The sequence below is a fragment of the Lolium rigidum genome, chromosome 1 (genome assembly GCF_022539505.1).
Source record: "Lolium rigidum isolate FL_2022 chromosome 1, APGP_CSIRO_Lrig_0.1, whole genome shotgun sequence".
Lineage (NCBI taxonomy): Eukaryota > Viridiplantae > Streptophyta > Magnoliopsida > Poales > Poaceae > Lolium > Lolium rigidum.
In genome coordinates this window covers 95,528,190-95,535,665 of record NC_061508.1, presented here as the reverse complement: position 1 = coordinate 95,535,665, position 7,476 = coordinate 95,528,190, and positions in this window count along the sequence as shown.

Below are 7,476 nucleotides of genomic sequence, written 5' to 3'. Positions count from 1 at the left end.
CAGGTTCGAACCCCCTAATGATGGGTGAAAGTCATGCTCTTTCCTTCTCATGTAGTATATGATGAACATATAGAGAGGAATACACGTCGATGGAGAGGACTCAGCGGGATTAACATGATGACCCAACGAGCCTATGGTGGACGACCTAAGGCGTAAGAACCCTGTATCGGTATAGTACAAGTTTGTGAATGGAGGTCACGGTGTCGCTTTTGTCGATCTTGAATAACCTGTACTTCGTGGACCCTTGGGCCTCCTTTATATAGTGGGTTGGAGGAAGTTTCTTGCCTTGCCCTCCAAGTCTTCCATATCTCCTTTTTTAGCATCCAGATTCATCCATGAGCACGTACACCGCACACCGGCAGGTCGGTGCAGCCCGCAATGGGCTAGCTTCAAGGTCTTGATCTCCCCGGATAGGATGGGGTAGCCGCTTGAGTACCGTAGTTACACGGGTTGACCCCATCTATTGTTGACACATCCGTTTAAAAAAGAGTAAATTCCACTTTTAACCTCCTAGTTATCCATCTGTGACAATAATCATCTGGAAATTTGAATGTATACTAGTGCAGAATAGCTTATTAGTGGTGTGGAAAATAGGGATGTGTAGGTGACACTTGCACTTGTTACTAGTGGCCTGCCACTATGACACATCACTAATAATTGACATACCAGTGTCGTGTGCGCTGCCCCTCATTAGTAATATAAATAGTAAATACCACATTTTTTATTTTGAAAATAAGAAACTTCCCAGTAACACTTTTATGTGTGATGAACTGGTTTGGTCTTTATATGTACTTTCTCCACTTTATATGTTCCCAAACGCCTTAAAGAGCACACTATCTCTTGCTATTTCATTGAAACAAAACCATGTATTGCATGGAACAAACTGTGCACACAAAACAAATGAACACAAGCACTACCAAAAATGGTTATGAGGTAGTATAAAAAGGAATAGTTTGTACCACCGAATCTTTGAACTCCTCACACGGATAGACACTAAACAATGAGCCTGTCTTGCAGTCACTCATACACACTTGGCACGGCGCCCTGTCCTGTCACGCAAAAAAGTTGAATGTCTAAATATACAGCTAACAAACAATAAGTGGTAGAAAAACATCATCATAACCTTTACTAAATATTTAACATATTGAGTGCTAAAAATTTAATGAAAGAAATGTTTTGCCAAAATGTTTGCACTCATTTTCAAATACCTGCAATGTATATGGAAATTCTCTCAAGACACCGAATAATATATATGCAACTCTCTCATGACTATTAAGACTACACATTCGCATTCGTTTAAAAAAATCATCTACATAATTTAACCAATTCATTAAACAATTTAAAAAATAATATAACCATTCAATCAATTCATATCGCGATCGGAAATGGTGGGTGATAGCTCGCCGTCTAATTGAGCTAGCCACGGTAGTGGAGGGCCATCTCGTGGTCCGATTGAGCTTACTGTGGCGGCGGAGCATGAGTGTCGTGGTTGTACCACGTTGGTAGTTTAGGATCACATATGTAGTTATGTGGACAACCAGACATATGGAGTGGTATGGATAAAGGCAAGAGATCTCACCCTTATGCCTTTCATGGTGCAAGTTTCTTAGCACGTTACCCGCGGTAAAATGTTGGTGTGACACTACAGTTAATGAAGAGAGTGCAAAATTGTATCTTAGGTAACATACAACTCTTGCACGCTATCATAGTAAAAAATAACATCCCGTCAATCACATGCAAGTATGATCCAAAAATCATTAAATGCAACCTCACTTAGGTACAACCCTCAAGAGACAACATATTGGGTGTTTGTTTCATATGATACACAAGTGCCTAAAATTACGAGCAAAGAGCCAATGCATTATCAACGTCCATAGTTGCTTCCCTTTTTTGACCATGAAACTGTAGGGTAACACCCCACACCATTTTATTGAAACTCAAGAATAGGGCTCAAAAACTATACAAATACTGCAAAAGGCTATGTACAACAGAGAACCAAATTACATGAGGGACTCGATCCTTTTTCGGAAACAACCACGTGCTTTTTCTTCACTATGCACATGGAGGGTGGCTTCATGAATAAAAGTTGATCACCATGATCTGAAGGTTTTCATCACATTCTCAAACATCCAACATTCCTCTGTGTCCAAATATCCCAACAAGCTTGTAAGGGTACATTGCCCCTATGTGTGGTTTTGGTAATTAATGACAACCCCTATGGACTAATGTTTTCATTGAGTTTATATGTAGGAATATTCCATAGGTTCTACTTGTATTCCATGTGTTGGATTCAAGTATGGATGCCATGTAAATAAAGATACATCTTGTGTGTTGGCATCAAGATCATCGATTTGAAGATATATATATGTGATATGATCAAGAAGAAGAAACGAAGATGGAGTTCTTATGTGGAACTCAATATTAGCCATGCTCTATCTTATGTGAGTATGAGAAGATACAAGGTTGAGTTGGGCAAGTTCAAGATGAGCATCTCAAGTGAATCACATGCTTGAAGCTTGCCATCCATTTGGTGATAATGGACTAGTGAAGATGTGCATCAATGGAGCTTTCCCATCATAGTGTATGGGGGAGCATTTCTGAGTCTTCACGAAGCAACATTGGTCAAGTGAGGCATTCCGGCTTGAGTGGAGCTTGAAGAGCTATCATCAAGATCAAGCGGGATGCGCAAGGCAAAGGTATGGCCTTGCTAGGTTTTCCTTTTACCGGTCTCAAGGTGGTTGTTGGGAGACCGGATTATAGGATAGATAGCCGCACTATCAAGAGGGGCTTTCGGTTGGGTAACTTGATCGCATCGTCTTAGGGAGCTCAATCCTTTGCATACTTTTCATATCCCTATTGCTTCTTGGTGTTTCTCTGTGTGAGGTTCTTGAGCTTGTTGCTAGCTTTACAACAAGCCCAAGTTCATCGAAAACGGAATCCGCATGCATCTTCTATTGCGTTTTCGAGTTTGGACGTCTTCACCGTTTCTTAACGGTGGGAGACTCCCTCTCTAAAATCATCTAAAATGCTCTGTGAGGAGTCTCCATATTTCCAGTTTTTGTTGGGCTTCTATTCGTCGTTATCTTTCCAACAAAATTGGTTTCGTGTCAATCGGGGTCTGGACACAAAAGTTATCACAGTTTTTGTATAACATGTTTTCCTGCTCACCCGGTCAGGGACCCGGTCGGACCGGCCCGTGCGCCGGCCGGTTCCGGCCTGCCGCCCGGTCAGCCGGCCTACAGACCGGCTGGCTCGGCGTGCCGTCCGGTCGACCGGTCGCCAACCGGGCGCCAACCGGGGACAACCGGATGACCTCCTGGACGACACAAAGTGACCCCGGTCGGGGTCCGGCCTACCGACCGGTTTGGACCGGCTGGTCCGGTCTGTGGCCCGGTCTGACCGGGCCCTGGACCGGACGGCCCGGCCCCAGGCCCGGTTGACCGGCCTCCTCGACGGTTGACTCAGCCCAACTTTTCCCCAACGGTTATATTTGCTCTTGGGCTATAAATAGCCCTTCTTCCACCTTGGGCTGAGTTAGTTCTTCCCCTTTCTTCACCTCCATTGTTGCTCTTGGAAGAACTTGCTCTCCCCTTTGATTCCTCCCATAATTCTTGCTAATTCTTGAGGGATCTAAGAGAGTAGATCTAGATCTACACTTCCACCAATCCATTTCTTCTCTAAGTGAGGGGAACTCTTGGGATCTAGATCTTGGAGTCTTTTGTTGACTTTCCCCATTGTTCTTCCTCTCCAATCTCATCTTAGCATTTATTGCTTGGGTGGGATTTGAGAGTGAAGGACTTGAACACCTCTAGTGTTCTTGCTATGCATCATTGCATAGTGTTGAGCTCTCCACCACGATTAGTTCGAGTGAGAGAACGTGAGCTTGTTACTCTTGGAGGGAAACCTCCTAGTTGGCTTGGCGGTTGGTGCTCCGTGATCTCTTCAAGAAGATTGTGAAGAGGCCCGGGGCTTCTCCTTCGTGGAGCTTGTGAAGTGGTTGTGGAGCTTGCCATCTCCGGAGCGGAGGAAAAGCTAACCATAAGGAAAGGGCCATTATCCTTCGTGGGTGTGGTTCGGAGAATAGGGTGAGCCTTCGTGGCGCGGGGAATCCTTCGTGGGACCTCCACTCCTCCAAACGTGACGTACCTTGTTGCAAAGCAAGGGAACACGGGAATACATCCTCGTCTCCGTGTGCCTCGGTTATTTCTATACCCGAGCTCTCTTTCCTTGTGATAGCCATCGTGCTTGAAGTACATATATCTTGCTATCACTTGTGCTACATATATCTTGTGCCTATCTTGCTTAGCTCTAGTTGCTATTGTTACACTTAGTTGAGCTTAGCATATTTAGGGTTTGTGCTTGTAAACTAAACGATAGTTTAATTCCGCATTCTTACAAGACAAATCCGCAAGAGTTTGTAATTGCCTATTCACCCCCTCCCCCTCTAGGCGACATCTCGATCTTTCAATTGGTATTAGAGCAAGGTTTCTCCTTGTTTTAGGCTTCACCGCCTTGAGAGTAAAGATGTCGACTAGTATAGTGCACAATGACACAATTATTTTTGTTGGCACAAATTATCTTTTGTGGCGAAATTGCTTGCTTTGCAATCTTCGGACCTTGTGTCCAAACATTGAGCAATTTCTAGATGTAGGTTTTTCTCCTCCGATGGATCCTCAAAATCTATCTTTAGAGGATGAGAAAAACTTACATCTTGAAGCTCTAGTATCTAATGAGCTTTTATTCTCCTTGAGACCCAATTTTCGTAGGTTCTTGATATATATAAAGCGAAAGTCGTCTCATGAGATGTGGATCAAGCTTAAGGAAATGTTTGGTGGATCCATTTCTCACTTGGTCGGTGGTGTCTCCGAGGAGCTCTCTTCCCCTTCACATCATGAAGAGCTCCAAGTTGCTTCCACCTCCGGCCGTGATGAGTTCTCATCTTCTTCCACTTCACCAACGTGTAGCAAGACACGAGGTAATGATATGGTGAGTGGTGAGGAAAATTGCAATGTTGATATTGTGCTCAATAGTGATGATTCTTCATCTCTATCCCATTGCAATGCTTCCTCTTTGGACTTAAACACATCTAGCATTGAAAATAATCTACATGCTTGTGTTGTTAGTCCTTGCATATCATGTGTAAATTGCTTACATAAATCCCATAATGATATGCTTGCCTTGTCTTGCTCCCATAATCAAAATGCTTCTATTTCCTCTAGTTGCTTGTTGACTAACAATGTAGAGGAAACCGAACACTCTATGGATCAAGACATGTTTTCAAATAAGGATTCAAGAATTTCTTCATCTTCATTCTCCGGAATGCACATGTGCCTTATGGCAAATGGATCAAAGGTATCTCCTACTTTGACTCCTAACACTTCCTCTAATGATGAGAGTGATGATGATGATAATGATGAAGAATATAATACCTTGGTGCATAATATGGCAATGGTATATGCTTCTCTTCATGGTAATAAAGAAGCTCGTGCTAATCTCGAACACTCTATGGATACCTTGAGTAAATATAGGGAAACCATAGTGGAGTTGGAGTCCCATGTTGAAAATGGGGAAATGAGATTCACTCTCCTCAAGCATGAGCTAAAAGATGAGAAGCATACTAATTTTATGCTTACACAAAAAATTGAATCCTATATGCATGAAAATGAGAAAACTATTGTTGATGCTTGTGCTACTAACTCTAATTCTTGTGAAGCATCTGAAGGAGATATGCCCTAGAGGCAATAATAAAGTGGTTATTATTTATATCTTTATGATAAATGTTTATATATCATGCTATAATTGTATTAACCGAAACATTAGTACATGTGTGATATGTAAACAAACAAAGAGTCCCTAGTATGCCTCTTAACTAGCTTGTTGATTAATGGATGATTAGTTTCATAATCATGAACATTGGATGTTATTAATAACAAGGTTATATCATTGTATGAATGATGTAATGGACACACCCAATTAAGTGTAGCATAAGATCTCGTCATTAAGTTATTTGCTATAAGCTTTCGATACATAGTTACCTAGTCCTTATGACCATGAGATCATGTAAATCACTTATACCGGAAAGGTACTTTGATTACATCAAACGCCACTCGCGTAAATGGGTGGTTATAAAGGTGGGATTAAGTATCCGGAAAGTATGAGTTGAGGCATATGGATCAACAGTGGGATTTGTCCATCCCGATGACGGATAGATATACTCGGGCCCTCTCGGTGGAATGTCGTCTAATGTCTTGCAAGCATATGAATAAGTTCATAAGAGACCACATACCACGGTACGAGTAAAGAGTACTTGTCGGGAGACGAGGTTGAACAAGGTATAGAGTGATACCGAAGATCAAACCTCGGACAAGTAAAATATCGCGTGACAAAGGGAATTGGTATCGTATGTGAATGGTTCATTCGATCACTAAAGTCATCGTTGAATATGTGGGAGCCATTATGGATCTCCAGATCCCACTATTGGTTATTGGTCGGAGTGAGTACTCAACCATGTCCGCATAGTTCACGAACCGTAGGGTGACACACTTAAAGTTGGATGTTGAAATGGTAGAACTTGAATATGGAATGGAGTTCGAATATTTGTTCGAGTCCCGGATGAGATCCCGGACATCACGAGGAGTTCCGGAATGGTCCGGAGAATAAGATTCATATATAGGAAGTCATATTCCAAGTTTGGAAATGATCCGGTGCATTTATGGCGGGTTCTAGAAGGTTCTAGAAAAGTCCGGAAGAAATCACCATGGAAAGTAGAGTCCCGGAGGGACTCCACCTTGCATGACCAGCCAACCCTAAAGGGAGGAGTCCAAGGTGGACTCCCCTAGGGTGGCCGGCCAACCCACCTCAAGGAAAGGTGGGAGTCCCACCTTGGGTAGGACTCCCTCCTTGAGTAGGTTTCCCACATATGGGAGGTTTTAGTGTTGGGGTCTTATTCGAAGACTTGGACTAGAACTCTTGGTGCTTCCACCTATATAATGAGGGGCATAGGAGAGGGGGCTGACCACTTCAAGCCTCAGCCTTGGCCGCACCCCTTAGAGGGCCGGCGCCCAACCCCCTCTCTCCCCAAACCCTAGCGGTCTCTCTCCTCCACCACATCCCGCACGCTTAAGCGAAGCTCCGCCGGATTTCTCCACCACCACCGACACCACGCCGTCGTGCTGTCGGATTCAAGAGGAGCTACTACTTCCGCTGCCCGCTGGAACGGGGAGGTGGACGTCGTCTTCATCAACAACCGAACGTGTGACCGAGTACGGAGGTGCCGCCCGTTCGTGGCGCCGGAAGCGATCGTGATCAAGATCTTCTACGCGCTTTTGCAAGCGGCAAGTGAACGTCTACCGCAGCAACAAGAGCCTCATCTTGTAGGCTTTGGAATCTCTTAAAGGGTGAGACTCGATACCCCCTCGTTGCTACCATCTTCTAGATTGCATCTTGGCTTGGATTGCGTGTTCGAGGTAGGAAAAT